Genomic DNA, 17624 nt, shown 5'->3' on the forward strand with positions numbered 1-17624 from the left:
ATGGTTGCTCTTAGGTGGCAATTTACACAAAGAAAGCCCTGGAAATTGAATGGATCACTTCAAGTAAAAAGCAGTCGTAAAGTGGCAGATTTCTTCTTGCTGTGTGAGGAGGAACAAGCACCAAAACCACCATGAAAGAACACGGGAGAATCCAAATAGAGGGACAGGGATGATGAAGATGGTGAGCTGATCTTTGTTGGAGGGGGACATGTAAATGAAGATGCTGAAATTCTCTTTGTCCGAGTGATTTCAAATTCAAAATCAGTCATTTCAAACATTTTGAACAGAGTGTGACCCCAGGATCATATTCAAAAAGAAACAAAGGCCGCTTGAATCAAGATCCTGCTTGTGTATGGCAGCCTGAAAATCATGTGACCCATACGTCAAAAGCAGCTGCCATCTCACCAGTTTCTCAGTGGAATGGAGAGCAACAGATAGTCCCATTAATTCTGAGCCTTCGTCTAAAGCTGATTATAAAATGAGCTCACCACAAGTCATGCCTCACAATTCCTTAGATTTGCTCTCCTCATGGTCTCAGAGTCTAGCTGGAGCTGAACTTTCTATAGGAGGCAACGAGGAAAGTCCGTGTGCTTCAAAGCAAATTTCCACTTCTGATATAAACAGTGGAAATCCCCAAAAACCTAAATGCAGTGATGGAATCCCAGGAGGATAAGCCTCAGCTGTGGCCCGTTCAGCTGTCTCTCCTATAACCAGCAGGAGTATACCCTCAGAAGGTGTCCCATCTTCACCAAGCCATGTTCAGAAAGGGGCATCATTTTCTTGGCTTATGCAGATGACAAGGCACACTGGGATAGCATGGATCCAGGCACATCAAGCAGCTTGGAAAGGCTGCGAAAAACAGACTTTTTGAGTCTAGCAAGTCAAAGCAAAGCTGTTGATCCCAAGAAAGGAAATCTGATTGTGTTGCTTCATGATTTTTACTGTGGACAGCATAAAGGAGACGAGCAGCCAGAACAGAACACTTATACAAACTTTAAATGCCTCAGCTGCTTGAAAGTTCTAAAAAGTGTTAAGTTCATGAATCACGTGAGGAATCATTTGGAACTTGAGAAGCAGAGAGGTGATGGCTGGGAAATCCACACCACCTGCCAGCACTGCCATCGGCAGTTTCCCACTCCCTTCCAGCTGCAATGTCACATCGAAAGTGTGCACACTACCCAGGAGCCCTCCACTGTCTGTAAAATTTGTGAATTGTCTTTTGAAATAGATCAGGTTCTCTTACAGCACATGGAGGACAATCATAAGCCTGGCAAAATGCCCTATGTGTGCCAAGTTTGCAATTACAGATCGTCGGCCTTTGCTGATGTGGAAACACATTTCAGAACATGCCATGAAAACACTAAGAAATTGTTTTGTCCGTTTTGCCTTGAAATTTTCAAAGCTGCAATACCCTATGGGAATCATCGTTGGAGGCATTGGAACAAGAGAGTCTTTCAGTGTTCCAAGTGCCGGATATAGTTTTTAACTTCAAAGGAGAAAGTGGAGAGCCAAACCAAGAATCATCATCCATTTTAAAAGGCAGAGCAGGGGCCGGCTCCGTGGTGGAGTAGTTAAGTTCGCGCGCTCTGCTGCAGCGGCCCAGGGTTCGGATCATGGGCGCGGACATGGCACTGCTTGTCAGGCCACGTTGAGGCAGCGTCCCACATCCCACAACTAGAAGGACATGCAACTAAGATATACAACTGTGTACAGGGGGGTTTGGGGGGATAAAGCAGAAAAAAAAAAAAAAAAAAAAGGCAGAGCAATTGGAAGGGTTGCCTCCTGAAACAGTGGTTATGATTCAAACTTTAGTTCAACCAGGATCAAGAGGTGGAGCATTCATTATTGTGAGCAACACTGACGCTTGACTGCCACCTGTAAAAACTAAAAAGAGAAGAGCCATGAACTCCAAGTATTCCAGAAGTCACTTAGCTTGGGTTCTGGCTAAAGGCTATGTTCTACCCACCCCCAGGAATTCTGAAAGGCAGAACAGAGGCTAGGCCGTCGTGGCTGTAGATGATAACAAGCAATGTCAGCAACTATCAGATCTTCCAGTGACAGTTCTTCAGCTCCCTCCTGTCAAGAAATAGTTAAGAAGTCTTTATGCTCCTTCCCAGTCAACCCCTCCCTGCCAAGTAACCGCTATTCACTCCTCTACCACCATAGATTAATTTTTCCCGTTTTTGAACTTCAAGTAAATGGAATCACATGATAGGGTTTTTTTGGTTTTCGTTTTCTGTTAAAGAAATGGGAAGCATTCTCAGTGTGTGTAGCCATAGCACATTCTTTCTTCACTGCTGTGTAGAACCCCATTGAATGAATATGGCACAGTTTCACGCACCCATTTTACTGTCGATAGACTTTGAGGCTGTTTCTCTTGCTATTTTGAATAAAGCTTCCATGAGCCTGTGTGTGTTTTGGTAGACATATGTAGTCATTTCTCTAGGATATATATAGATATGAGAAGAAGTTCTGGAACTCAATAGGTTACCTTTTCAGTTTAGATACTGTCAAACACTTGTTCAAAGTGATTGAAACAATTTATATTTCCACAAGCAATATTGAGAATTTCATTGCTACAGATCCAACACTTGGTACTGTCAGTCCTTTTCATTAGTGCTATTCTCCTGAAGTTGTAGTGGTATCACACTGTGGTTTTCATTTCCATTTCCCTGATGAGTAACGATGTTGAGAATATTTTTTTCATATGGTTATTGGTCACTTGAATATTACCCTCCTTTATTAAATGCCTATTTAAGTCTTCCCTCACTCTTTCTTTTTTTCTTTTTTAGAGATAGGCTGTCTGTCAACTGGGAAGGGCATAATGAAATTGCGTGGCGCTGAAAATGTCCCCCATCTTGACCTTGATGGTGATTCATATGTGTATATATACATGAAGGTTGGCACTTCATTTTGTGCCCTACTTAAGAAATTCTTGGCTGCTAAGGACATAAAGATATTCCTCCTATATTTTCTTCTAGAAGCTTTACTGTTTAGCCATTCACATTTAGGTCTATGATCCATTTCAAATTTATTTTTTTATTTATGGTGTGATAAATCAAAGTAAATTTTTGTCAAGGTTAATTTTTCCATATGCATATTCAAATTAATATGCATATTTTCATTCAATTTTCATATGCATATTCAGCACCATTTACTAAAAAGACCATTCTTTTCCCACTTTAATGCAGTGGAATCTTTGTGTAAATCAAATAGATGACTGTATATGTATTTCTGGACTCCATTCCATTCCGTTTGTCCACTTCTCTATTCTTGTGCTAATACCACAATTATTATAGCTCTTAATTATTGTAGCTCTGCCACTTTGTGTGATGGTTAATTTTATGTATCAACTTGATTTGGTTAAGGGATGCCTAAGAGAGCTAGTAAAACATTATTTCTGGGTGTGTCTGAGGGTGTTTCAGGAAGAGATTAGCATTTGAACCAGTAGACTGAGTAAACAAGATAAGCAATCATCAATGTGAGTGGGAATCATCCAATCCAATCCTCCAATCTGCTGAGAGCTCTAATAGCACAAAGTGAAGGGAGGGTGAATTTTCTTCTTTCCTTGAGATGGGACATCCATCTCTCCTGCCCTTGGACATCAGAGCTCCTGGTTCTCATGCCTTCAGATTCAGACTGAATTACCACACTGGCTTTCCCCGGTCTCTAGCTTGCAGGCAGTATATTGTGGGACTTCTCAGCCTCCATAATTGCACGAGCCAATTCCCATAATCTCTTATCTCTCTACATATCCTACTAGTTCTGTTTCTCTGGAGAACCCTAACTAACATAGACACCTGGGAGTTTAAGTTCTCCAGCTTTGGTATTCAAAATCATCTTTGCTATTCCAGGTGCTTTGCTGAATTGAAGTGGTTATAGTGGACATTCCTTGTCTGTTCTCAAACTCACGTCCAATAATTCATCATTAATTGTGGTGTTAGCTGTAGGGCTTTTTGTAGCTACCCACTGACTGCAGGAGAATTGGGCTACAAATCAGTAACACAAAGATAACTGAGAAAAAAATACCCTGAAGTTTGGAAATTACGCAATATAATTCTAAACAGGGCTGGGAATCCAGGAGCCTAAAGTGCAAAAGCACCACCCCTGTGCTTTCACAAGCCTCTTTAATGTGCTCTAGGCTCACCCTAGTCCTCGGTCTCTTTCGAAACGACTTGTGGCTCCTATGAGAAATCAATGTAGAAAAGGAAAATATCTGGAAATGAATGATATTGAAAACAACAAAGTTTATGGAACAGAGCTAAAGCGATTCTTAGAAGAAATTCCTATTTTCAATGCATATATTTGAAAAGAAGAAAGGTTGGGGTGGGTGAAATGGGTGAAGGGGGTCAAAAGGTACACATTTCAGGTTATAAAATTAGTCATGGGAATGTAATGTACAGGATGGTGACTATGGTTAATAATAATACTCTATCGCATATTTGAAAGTTGCTAACAGAGTAATCTTAAAAGTCCTCATCACAAGAAAAAAAATTTATAACTATGGTGACAGATAGTAACTAGACTTATTGTGGTGATCATTTACAAAATATATAAATATCAAATCATTATGTTGCACACCTGAAACTAACATACTGTTATAGGTCTACTGTACCTCTATAGAAGAAGAATGGGGAGGAGAGGGGAGCGGAGAATAAGGAGAAAAAAAGACAAGGAAGAGGAGAAGGAAGCTTGGAAAAATAATGATCTAGGTCATTGCTGTCTGTAGAAGTTTCTGCAGTGATGGAAATGTTCTCTATCTGCTCTGTCCAATATGCCACATGTGACTACCGAGCTGTTGAAATGTAGCTAGTGTGACTGAGATACTGAATTTTTAATTTTACTTAACTTTGATTAATTTAAAATTAAATTTAACGGTAGAAGAAACAAAACTTCCTTAGAAATGAATTCCAAATACTTTGTGTACTCTCAATAATCTGTGTATCTCATAGACACTCTCCCCTCACTGAGACTACATGTCCCTTCCTGAATTTAGGCTGGATTTAGTGTTTTTGTTTCCAAAGAAGAGAATACAGAAAGAGGAAAAGGTAACTTTACAGTGGAGAAACTAGTGGTAACTCATATTGAGAGAACATATCCCTGATGGGAAGTGATAAGGACACATTATCTCTGTGGTCTAATTCTATAAACCTATATCCCCAGTGTAACCATGAGAAAAACATCAAACCCCAATTGAGAGACATTCTGAAAAATACGGGAACCTTAAGGACTCCTTAAAATGGTCAAAGTCATGAAAAACAAGGAAAGTTTAAGAAACTGTCATAGACCTGAGCAGGCTAACTTGACACTATGACTAAATGTAATGTGGCATCCTGTATGGGAATTTAGAATAGAAAAAGGACATTAGCAGAAAAACTAGTGACATTTGAACAAAGTCTGGAGCATAGTTAATAGTAACTTACTGAAGGATATGGGAGTAATTTGGAGGTCTAAAGGAGCTCATTTCACACATATACATTTTAGACATTACAAATATTTTCTCTACATTACATACATTCTATTCATTTTGACTATGCTAAACTTTCTGAACAAAAATCTTCAAATGCAAAGCTTCTATAATATTTAGACCGTGTGATATGATCATAATGCAACAGTGAGAAACTGATAAAGGAAGAGCTTTAAAAATCCCATAAATTTGGAAACAAATACCACATTACTATATAACCCCTGCGTTAAAAAGAGAATCGGCAGAGAAATTAGAACATACTTGGAATTGAACGATAATGAAGCAAAAATTGTGGGACACAGCTAAATTGGTAGTCAAGTAAATTAAGGTAAATTTATTGCATTCAAAACAAGAGAAATAAGAGACTTTACAAACAAGTGAGCTAGGCATTTATCTCAAAAAGTTGTAAAGAGAAGCAACAGAACCTATGGAGATAAGAAGGAAATAATAAAGAATGGAAGGAACAAATGAAATAAAGAAGAAAATGGTGTTATAGATTAACAAAACCAAAAGTTATTGTTTTCAATACTTTTCAATACAGATTACTGAGATAGACAAACTTCTGGCAGAACGGGGCAATTAAAACTAAAAAAATTCTCTAAAGGGCCAACGGTAAATATTTTAGACTTTGCGAGTATAATTTCTGACAATTAATCAACTTTGCTATAATAAGAAATCAGTCATAGTCTATACCTAAAGGAATGGGCACGTCTGTGACCCAATATAATTTTACTTACACTGAAATTTGAATTTTGTATACTTTTCAGATGCCACAAAATAATATTCTGGGGTTTTTTCCAGCTATTAAAAAAAGTAATGTTCATTCTTAGCTTGCTGCAGGCTGTGCAACCTCAAAAGGATGCGGGTCGAGACCCAGCTGTGTGGTCAGTTCCTCAAGTATGGGGCAGGAAGCTAGCACTCTTATGGAAAAGGGCCCACGCCTGAGGATTACTGGAACTTGACTCCAGTGGGTAATCATTTTCCCTGATGGACTGGGAGCCCGCCCTCAGCCCTGAGCCCTGGCTGGCTGTGTAACCTTGATCACTCAACAGGTTTCCAGGAATTCAAAAGCCATCACAGCTGCCCTCGCCCCTCTCAGCCAGACCCCACAACCAGTGGTCGCCAGGAGGGGCGCCAGAGAGCGCGCATGCGCTCCACCCCGCCTCGCGGCCAATCGGATCGCAACGCCCTGGGCCGCGCCGACCTCGCGCCCGCACCTGGCAGCCAATCACAGGTCGCAGCGGGCGCGCGTGCGGAGGCGTCGGCGGCGTCGGCGGCGCCTGGGGCCTGAGGAGGCGTCGTCGCCTCGGGCTCTGCCCGGGAGCGACTCCGGCCCGTCCGCCGCCCGCAGTTCCGGGACCGCCGTGGACAGCCACGGTAAGGCTGGGAGCGTGGCGCAGCCCGAGCGTTTTCGGAGGGGAGGTGGGAGGGATTCCGCGGCCGCAGCTCCACAGGTCCGGACACCGCGCTGTCCGAGCGGCCTGTCCCTTTGCCGAGGCCCTCTGAAGGGAGGGTCGGGTAGGCGGCCCTGTCGCCCCAAGACCCCCTCCGCACGGGCCTCCTTCCCTGAGTTCAGCCTCCGCTCCCCGGAGCCCCGCGGGCAACCCCTTCTCCCAGGTCAGAGCAGAGCCCAGCCTCCTGGCAAAGGGCCTGTCATGGCTCCCAGTGCCCCCGCCTGCTCCCGGGCTCCCCCGGCTTCCCCCTCCCCCGGCTTCTCCCTCCCCCGGCTTCCCCCTCCCCCGGCTCCCCCCTCCCCCTCCTTGGCGGTGGTCTCTTGTGGAGCTAATAGTATTGAAACTGTTACTCCAGTTCTGTAACCCAGCCCCGCCCCCATCCGGGACAGCTGTAGGCCTAGACCCTTTTCGGCGTTTCAGGCCTGTTAAAATTCACCTAGTGGTCTCTGCTCCCTGCGCAGCGCCTTGTTTTTCTTGCCTGCTCTGTCCCAGCCTGGCCTCTAACTCAGCGCCTTCTTCCCTAATGAAGTCCCGCGGAGAGCCAGGACCCAGGGTGATGTCGCTGCTTTTGATTTGGGCATTTCTCTGCTGACCTGTTGTCTTTACTGAGTAGGGTAGATGGAGGAACAGGTTTGGGGGAAAGGAGTTCAGTTCCCTTTTGTGGTTAAGTGTGAGATGCTTGGTAAGCCGCCAAATGGCAGTATCACATAGGCAGTGGGGTATAAAAGAGTCCTGGAACGTGGAAGTAACCCTTATCCTTCCCTCTGGTTGCCTCAAGGATGTGACCTCCTCCTGCCTGGAAAATCTCTTGTTTTGAAGTTTCAGTGCACACTGGAGGTAAGATGAGAGAGGTCTTTATCATAAGAACCAAGGTCGTGTTCTTTTTCCTTCACTTTTTCTCGTGTTCTGTCCCGTGCTAACAAATTACTATTTAGACAGTGTTTCCTGAGCGTGTATGATCTAAGTTTGAATGCATATAAATTCAGGCCACTCATTGATTTAGATAATTCTGGAGTTCTCTAAATTGCTTTCTCTCTGCTTTTTTTTTTTTTTTTTTTAAAGAGTGGCCCTGAGCTAACATCTGTTGCCAGTCTTTTTTCTTTTTTTCTTCTCCCCAACGCACCCCCAGTACATACTTGTATATTCTAGCTGTAGGTCCTTCTGGCTGTGGTATGTGGGACGCCACCTTACCGTGGCTTGATGAGTGGTGCCATGTACACAGCCGAAACCCCAGGCCACTGAAGTGGAGCGCCTGAACTTAACCACTCAGCCACAGGGCCAGCCCCTCTAAATTGCTTTCTTAAAAAAGAGGAGGCTGGTGGTGGCATTCTTTTACCAGATCCCTTGAAAGGAAAAAGAAAGAGCAGCATAGATTTTAAGCGATGTGAAGCTGACTTCTTTTACCATGTTGTGAAGCTAAAATGGGCTGATAGCACATACCCTAAAGTTTTGGCTAATGTATAAAAGTATTAAATTGGTTCATTCAGGGTAAATGAGTATTGGTTAAAAACGATTATATGAGGTTAGTTTGTTCATTTCTATACCTTTTCCATGTTTCATGAATTGAATATGATTAGTTAGGGGAGGCCGTCTGAATTCATTTCATGCCAGTAGGCAAGATTGTAGGTAAGTTCTATGGCCAGCAGCTTGTGCATTCAGCTCAGTGAGATCCAGGTGTATAGTTTATTATCTGTTACTGTGTAACACAGTATCGCAAATCTTAATAGCTTAAAATAACAAATGTTTACTATCTAACAGTTTCTCATGGTCTAGAATCCAGGAGTGGCTTAGCCAGGTGGTCCTGGATCAGAGTCTCTCATGAGGTTCTAGTTTAGCTTTTGGCTGGATCAGTAGTGTCTGAAGACTTGAGTTTTGTTGGATGGTCTTTGTCTAAGCTCAGTCACTTAGCTGTTAGCAAGGGGCCTCGGTTCCTCACTCTGGGCCTCTCCATGGGGCTGCTCATGTCATGGCAGCAGGCTTCCCCCAGAATGAGTGATCCAAGAGAGAGCTTGCACCCAAGATGAAGTGCTGAGTCTTTTTCAGAAGTTACATACCATTACTTCTGCTGTATTTGTTTAGTCCCAGAGGCCAACCCTGTGATGATAGTGTGGGAAAGGGCTGCACAAGCATGTGAGTATCAGGAGGTGGGATTCATTTGGGGCCTTCTTGAAGGCTGGCTACCACACCCATTTAGCCACCTTTCCCACCCTTCTCCATATGATCTCAGGCGTTTGTTCTATTACTTTGGGTGAATTATTTGTGTCCAGGCTAAGGCCGAAATCTCTCCTTGCCTTCTACATTCAAGCAGTTCTTGTTTATTAAGGATATTGTTCCAGGAAGTCTTCTCTTTGTCCTGGATTAAGTTTTTTATTTCTCTGGATCCTTCCCATCAGCAAACAGAGTGATTGCAATGTCATCTTTCATTAAAAATTCATCTTTTGATTGTACATACCCCTTCTGTGTATTTTATTTCATACTTACTTGTCATTACAGGAAAATTTCTCCAGAGTTGTCTGTATTTGCTGTCTCTAATTCTGTTGTCTTTTAAATCCAGTCTTGTCAAGGTTACCAATAAATTACTCAATGCTTAATCCAATGGTTAATTTTTATTTGATTTGATTTATTGGCAGCAGTTATCAGAGTAGTTCATTTCTTCCTCCCTGAAAATAATTTTTCATTTGGATTACAGGATGCTTCTCTTTCTTGGTTCTTGTCTTACCTCCCCCTTCTCTCCCCCATGGCTATAACTTAACTTTTCCCTCTTCATATCCTTTTCTAGTTCCTTCTTGTCTCCCTGACCTATAATCAAAGGAATGCCTCAGGGCTTGGATCTCAGACTTCTTTCCCTAGGTGATCTCATCTAGTCTTGTGTTTTAAGTAAGACTACCTGCTGAAGACTCCAAAGTTTGTATACTTAGCCTAGAACTTCATCTGAGCTCTGGTCTCATGTGTTTACCTGCTCAGCATCACCCCTTGTATTTCATCCTCCTTTCCTTCACATCCCGAATCCAATCCACAAAAAATCTGTGGTTCTTCAAGATTTTGATCTAGATTCTGACCCCTTCTTAGTACCTCCGTTTTTTCCACCCTATCTGGTAATGCCATCATCTTTTGTCTGTATTATTTTAGTAGCCTCTTAACTTGTCTTCCTGCTTCCAGTATTACCCTCTGAAGTCTATTTCTCCACTCAGCAGTCGAGTGATCCTGTTGAAATGAAAGTCAGATCATATCACTACTCACTTGAAACCTCCCAGTGATCTCTCATCACACTCAAAGTAAAAACTACAGAACTTAGAATGGCCTGCATCGCCCTGCCAGAATCTTGACTCTCCTCCACCACCGTGAGCTCATTCTTTAATCTTATTCCCAACTTTTCTCCCTTTCCATTGGCTTGCCTATGTTAGGCTCTTCACCAGTCCTTAAATGTGTTAAGCACGCTCTAGTCTCAGAACCTTTGTGTTTGCTGTTCCCTCTGCTAGAGTATTCTTCCCCAAATATCCATAACCTGCCATGCAAATATCAACCTGCCTCCACACTACCTGGCCCATTTCCTGCTTTATTTTCTCTCTAGCATTCAAAACCATTTGAAATTATACAAATATATATATAGATATTTTATTATATCATATAATAACAATTTATATATATATGTATTTTAAAAATTTTTTTTTCTTTTTATCCCTACTGGAATGTCACTTAGCTCCCTGAAGAAAAGGTCTTTGGATCTCTGCTGTATCCCCAGTAACTAGATCAGTTATGTGGTAGGCTCACCAGACTTTCATTGACTGAATGGTTTAATGCTCAGATTCCTCGCAAAGTGCACTTTGATGCTCCTCCCTCCCTCTTTCTCTGTGATTAGGAGACTGTCAAGACTGTGCAAACTCTTATCATTTCACTCCTGTGTCGTTTCTCTGTTTCTTAGTCTTTTGTGGACAGCGATATGTTCTACTTGACTGATTCAATACATTTTATGGTTATAGTTCACCCAAAATAGTGAACATCAAAACATTACCAAGTTTGTGTGTATGACCACACATAGAACCTCTTATGATGATCTTTCCATAGAGCAACATATTTTTCCTGATTTTTTTCTTTTTCTTGTTTTCTTTGTTTTAGTGAGAAAGATTGGCCCTGAGCTATCGTCTTTTACCAACCTTCCTCTTTTTGCTTGAGGAAGATTGTCACAGACCTAACACCTGTGCCAGTCTTCCTCAACTTTGTATGTGGGGCACCGCCACAGCATGGCTTGATGAGTGGTGTGTAGGTCCGTGCCCAGGATATGAACCTGTAAACCCCAGGCTGCTGAAGTGGAACATGTGAACTTAACCACCAAGCCACCAAGCCAGCCCTCTCCCTAATTTCTTAAAAAAAAAAAAAAACAAAGAAATTCCTCCCACCTCCCTTTTTTTGTGACCCAGGAGTTCTAACATCGCAATATTATCTTGGGGTCAATTTGATATGTCAGAAAAATAATAGTGACTTTCATCTTTTGGCTTCTTAACAATAAATGTGGATGCAAGCTATTTTAACCTTACCTTTTGTAAGCTTCTTATACATGTAAACTACAAATATTCCTAGATCCATTCCTCATTCCTTTCCTTAAATATATAAATTAGTCAGTCATTTGAATAACACTGAATAATACAATTCTGAGAGTTTAGCTTAGGCATTACTATTATATACATTTGAAAACAAAATATGAATGCTCTGAAGAAGTCACCAGGAGTTTTCTCCTGGGAGCTTCCCAGTAACAGGGAGATAGAAGTTATGCAGAGATTCATTGCAGGGCCCATCTGGCCTGCCTGGAATATGCTGTCACCACTTTTACAACCTCTCGATTCCTTATAATTAGGCTGATTAATTTATCGCTCAATTTGGGGTATTTTTAAGAGTGAAAAGTGGCACTATTAATAAATAATAAGGACCCCGGGTTAAACTGGAATTGTCTTGGTCAAATCAGGATATTTAGCACTCCTACTTATAATTAATTTGGTTTTCCAAATCCTTAGTATCAGAGAAGTGTCCACTCTGCAGGAAGATCTCCTTCCATCCCTGGAAATGTATGCCTCCCACTATAAATTTGCTAATTGACCGCCTGATAGTACCTTAACTGTCTTTGTTGGCTAGATCAGTTTGCATTGTTACCATAATTCTAATTACCTGACTCTTGTTACATAAATGGACTCTGCTTAGGGACTTTGGAAATTTAGTGTCAGTTGTTGGGATGTGGGGGTCACACCAGCCAGTTGCTAAGCATTTTTTTTCTTTAATTGAGGCATAATTCACATACCGTAAAATTCTCTCTTTGGAGTATAAAACTGAATGATTTTGTAGTATATTCACATAGTTGTACAACCTTTACCACTATCTAATTTGAGAACATTTCATCAACCCTCAAACCCTGTATCCATTAGCAGTCACTCCCTGTGTCAGTTTCCTTTGGTTACTGTAACACGTTACCACAAGCTTGGTGCCTTAAAACTTCAAAAGTTTATTCCCTCTCAGATCTGGAGGCCAGAAGTTCAAAATCAGTATCACTGGACCTAAATCAAGGTGTTGGCAGGGCCACACTCCCCCGACACTCTAGGGGGAGAATCCATTCCTTGCCTTGTGCAGCTTGTGGTCATGGCTGGCATTCCTTGGCTTGTGACCACGTCACTCTAGTCTTTTCACATTGCTTTTTCCTAGTGTATGTGTGAAATCTTCCTCAGCCTCTCTTAGAAGGACATTTGTGATGGCATTTAGGGCCTGCTTGTATAATCCAGGATTATCTCCCCATCTCCAGATCCTCAACTTAATCACATCTACAGAGGCCTTTTTTTCCAAATCAGGTGACATATACATGTTTCAGGGATTAGGATCTGATGTGTTTCAACCTAGTACACTCCCCATTCCTTTTTTTTGCCCAGCGCATGGCAACCACTAGTTCCTGTCTGTCTCTATGGATTTACCTATTCTAGACATTTTATATAAGAGGAATCATACAAAATGTGGCCTTTTGTCTGGCTTTATTCACTTACCATATTTTCAAGGTTCATCTATGTCATACATGTATAGCAGTACTTTATTTTTGTGGCTGAATAATATTCCATTGTGTGGCTGTACCGCAGTTTGTTTATCCATTCATCAGTTAATGCACATTTGCATTGTTTGCACTTTGTGACTATTGTGAATAATGCTGCTGTGAACATTGCTGTGGAAGTTTTTGTGTGGGCTTACATTTTCAATTCTTTGGGGTATGTAGATAGTGAAATTGCTGGGTCTATGGTGACTATATTGAATTTTTGAGGTACTACCAAACTTTTTCGCAGTGGCTGCACCATTTTACAGCAATTTCACCAGCAGTATGTGAGGATTCAGGTTTCTCCACATCCTCTGCAATACTTGTTGTTATTCCTCTTTTTGATTGTAGCCAACCTAGTGGGTGTGAAGTAGTATCACACTGTGATTTTAATTTACATTTCCCTCATGACTAATCCTAGTTGAGCAGTATTTCTTGTGCTTGTTGCCTATTTGTATATGTTCTTTGGAGAAATATCTATTCAAATCCTTGACCCATTTTTTTTAATGAATTTTTTTATTGTGGTAAGCCGTAAAATTTACTATTTTCACCATTTTTAGGTGTGAAGTATATTCACATTGTTTTGAAACAGATCTCTAGAACTTTTTATCTTACAAAACTGAAACTCTTACCTATCTGTTAAACAACAAACTCCCCTTTTCCCTCTCCACCTAGACCCTAGTATCCACCATTCTGTTTTCTGTTTTTTTTCTATTGCTTTGGCTACTTTATATACTTCATATAAGTGGAATCCTACAGTATTTGTCTTTTTGTGACTGGTTTATTTCATTTAGCATAATGTTCTCAAGATTCATGCATGTTGTAGCCTGTGACAGGATTTCCTTTTTATAGCTGAAGAATGTTCCATTGTATGCATATATCACAATTTTTAAATTCATCCATCAGTTGATGGACATTTGGGTTGCTTCCACCTCTTGGTTATTGTGAATAGTGCCACTGTGAACATGGGTGTGCAAATATCTCTTCAAGACCCTGCTTTGCTATCTTTTGGATATCTATCCAGAGGTGAGACTGCTGGATCATATGGTAGTTCTATTTTTAATTTTTTGAGGAACCTCTGTAGTGTTTTCCATAGCAGTTGCACCGTTTTACAATCCATCTACAGCACCCAAGGGTTCCGATTTATCCACATCCTTGCCAACGGTTATTTTTTGTTCATAGTAGCCATCCGAATGGGTGTGATGTGATATATCATTGTGGTTTTGATTCATATTTCCCTGATGATTAGTATGTTGAGCATCTTTTCATATACTTTTGGTCATTTGTATATCATCTTTGGAGAAATTGTCTATTCAAGTCTTTTGTTCATTTTATTCTTCTGTTATAAGAGGTCTTGATATATTCTGGATACAAGTCCTTTATCACATGTATGATTTCCAAATACTTTCTCCCATTCTGTGGATTGTATTTTTACCTTTATGATGGTGTCCTTTGAAAGACGAAAGTTTTTAATTTGGTGGAATCCTGTTTGTTTTTTGTCATTTACTCTTTTAGTGTCTTATCCAAGAAACCATTTACTCTTTTTTTCTTACGTTTAGTTCTGCAGTCCGTTTTCAGTTGCTTTGTATATGGTGTGAGCAGGGGTCCGGCTTCCTTCTTTTGCATGTGGATATCAAGTTGTTCCAGCAAAATTTGTTGACAAGACTTACCTGTTCCCCACTGAATTATTTTGGTAATCTTGCTGAAAATCAATTGATCGTTAGGGTATAGGTTTATTTCTGGACTCTGAATTTTATTTCATTGATCTATGTTTCTGTCCTTATGTCAGTACCACATTCTTGACTCCTGGAGCTTTGTAGTAAGTTTTGAAATCAGAAAGTGTGAATCTTTCAGTTTTGTTTTGGTTATACTGAGTCCCTTGTATTTCTGTATGAGTTTCAATTTCTGTGAAAAAGCCAGCTGGAATTTTGATACATCATTTTGGGAGTCTTGCCATTTTAACAATATTAAATCTTCTGATAGATGAACATGGGATGTCTTTACATTTATTTAAATTTTCTTTAATAGCTTCAACAGTGTATTCAATATAGTTCAGTGTTTTCAGTATAAAAGTCTTGCATTTCTTTTGCTAAATTTATTCCTAAGTATTTTGTTCTTTTTAATGATAGTGTAAGTTCAATAGTTCACTTAATTTCATTTTCACAGTGTTTATTGCTAGTATATAGAAATAGGATTTTTTTTTATGTTGATCTTGTATTCTGCAACCTTGTTGAATTTGTTTGTTAGTTCTAATACTTGTTTGTGGATTCTTTAGGATCTTCTGTATACAAAATCATGTCCTCTCTGTATAGTTCTGCTTCTTTCTTTGTGTCCAATCCAAATACTTTTTTACCTGATCACCCTGGTTATAAGAACCTCCAGTATAATGCTGAATCAAAGTGGTGGAAGTGGATATCTTTGTCTTGTTTCTGATCTTAGAGGGAAAGCTTTCAGTCTTTCATGATTAAGTATGATGCTACTGTGGGTCTTTTTCCGATGCCCTCTGTTTGATTGAGATGGTTCCCTTCTGTTCCTAATTGTTTAGTGTTTTTTTTTTTTTTAATCATGAAAGGATGTTAGATTTTGTCAGATGCTTTTTCTGTAGGCAGATGTATTTTGTCCTTTATTCCATTAACATGGTATAATGTTGATTGATTTTCATATAATGAACCAACTTTGCATATCTTACATAAATCCCACTTGGTCACGGTGTATAATCCTTTTTATACATTGTTGGGTTTTGTTTGCCAGTATTTTGTTGAGGATTTTTGCCTCTGCATTCATAAAAGATATTGGTTTATAGTTTTCTTTTCTGTGTGTTTGTTACGTCTTTGTCTGGTTTCAGTATCAAAGTAATACTGGCCTCATAGAACGAGCTGGAAAGTTTTCTCTCCTCTTATAATTTTTGGAAGAGTTGATAAAGAATTGGTGTTAATTACTCTTTAATCATTTTGACAGAATTCACCAGGGTAGTCATCTGATCTTGGGTTTCTCTTTTGGGATTGTTTTTTTATTACTAATTTAATCTCCTTATTTGTTTTGGATCTATTCATATTTTCTGTTTTTTTTTTTCTTGAGTCGGTTTGGTAGTTTATGTCTTTCTAGGAATTTGTCCCTTTCATCTAGTTTATCTAATTTGTTGGAATAGAATTAGTATTCCCTTCAATTTTTTTTTATTTCTATATGTTTGGTAGTAATATCCCTTCTTTATTTTTTAAAATAATATATTTAGGGGCCAGCTTGGTGGTGCAGCGGATAAGTTCGCACATTCTGCTTCGGCAGCCTGGGGTTCGCCGGTTCGGATCCCGGGTGTGGACATGGCAGTGCTTGGCAAGTCATGCTGTGGCAGGACGTGTGCCACATATAAAGTAGAGGAAGATGGGCATGGCTGTTAGTTCAGGGCTAGTCTTCCTCAGTTGAAAAAAAAAAAAGAGGAAGATTTGCAGCAGATGTTAGCTCAGGGCTAATCTTCCTCAAAAAAAAAAAATATATATATATATATTTAGGTGAAATTCACATAGCAAAATCAGTCATTTAAAAGTGAATAATTCACTGGTATTTAGAGCATTCATGATGTTGTACAGCTGCTGCCTCTTGCTAGTTCCACAACATCTTCCTCATTCCAAAGTAAAACCCTTTACCCATTAAGCAGTTTCTCTGCATTTCCCCACCCCTCTCCCTTGGCAGCCACCAACCTGTGTTTAGAGTCTATGAATTTAAGTATTCTGGATATTTCCTTTAGATGAAGACATACAATATTTGACATTTTCTGTCTTGCTTCTTTCACTTTGCATGTTTTCAGGGTTTATCCAGGTTGTAGCATATATCAGTACTGATGCAAATAATGCTGCAGTGAACATGGAGGTGCTTTCATTCATTTTATGGTTGGATAATATTCCAGTGTATGTATGTACCACAGTTTGTTTATCCATTCATCCATTGGACATTTATTTCCACCTTTAGGTTATTGTGAATAGTGCTGCATAAATATGCATGTACATTACATGTGTTGTTTGAGTACCTGTTTTCAGTTATTTTGGATGTATTACCTAGAAGTGGATTTGTGCGGCCATAGCATAATTCTGTGTTTAAGTTTTTAAACAACTGCCGAACTGTTTTCCACAAAAATCCACTGATTTTTGCAAGCTTTTTTGTTAACTTCAGGATCTGAAAAACTTGATTTTGAGAATTTTTTTTCTGGTGTTCTCTTTGCTTTTCTAAAGGAATGGATGGATATTTGGAGTTCTTTGTTCCAACATTCCTTCTGACCTCACCTTGTTGCTGGCATTTAACAAATTGACACTGTCATGGTTTTTTTAGTCGTCTGTTTTGTTGTCCTGCACAATGCCTCTTTAAATCGTTCACCTCTTGCCTGATACTTCCACACCCTTTCCAAACACTCAGCCTTAGTGAAAGAACTTGCCTCTGAACTAACAGGCCAGTTTTATGTTGAACTGCCACCCTGCTGATATCTCCTTTGTGGATTCTTCTATGATGCTGCTCTTGGGAGGAAAGGAAGGAAAAGGGAAACTGGCTGGATTTCATTCTTTTCTGGGAGAAGATCCCATGTAGGACTCGAACCATACTTTCCTGAGAAAAGGATTCCCCAAATTATCAGTTCCCATGATGAGATCTGGCCATA

General features: G+C 40.2%; 2 protein-coding genes and 1 pseudogene across 6 annotated transcripts in view; 2 read left to right on the top strand and 1 right to left on the bottom strand.

Moving 5' to 3' along the window:
- Window positions 1-7284, top strand: LOC138925456 (zinc finger protein 280A-like; annotated as a pseudogene).
- The window catches only part of LOC100060608 (immunoglobulin lambda variable 1-40), a 765973-nt gene that overhangs the window by 566968 nt on the left and 181381 nt on the right, over window positions 1-17624 (bottom strand). The gene's annotated exons all lie outside the window — the stretch shown is intronic.
- ZNF280B (zinc finger protein 280B) overlaps window positions 6659-17624 on the top strand; it is a 21605-nt gene continuing 10639 nt past the window's right edge. Inside the window, exons 1-2 of one of the 3 annotated variants that reach the window (XM_070276131.1) lie at window positions 6659-6844; window positions 7700-7758. The gene's annotated coding sequence lies outside the window, so the exon portion shown is untranslated. The remainder of the gene's footprint in view (window positions 6845-7699; window positions 7759-17624) is intronic. The other 2 variants (XM_070276132.1, XM_070276133.1) reach the window with 2 other exon arrangements.

This window comes from Equus caballus, chromosome 8, assembly GCF_041296265.1.
Source record: "Equus caballus isolate H_3958 breed thoroughbred chromosome 8, TB-T2T, whole genome shotgun sequence".
Classification (NCBI taxonomy): Eukaryota; Metazoa; Chordata; class Mammalia; order Perissodactyla; family Equidae; genus Equus; species Equus caballus.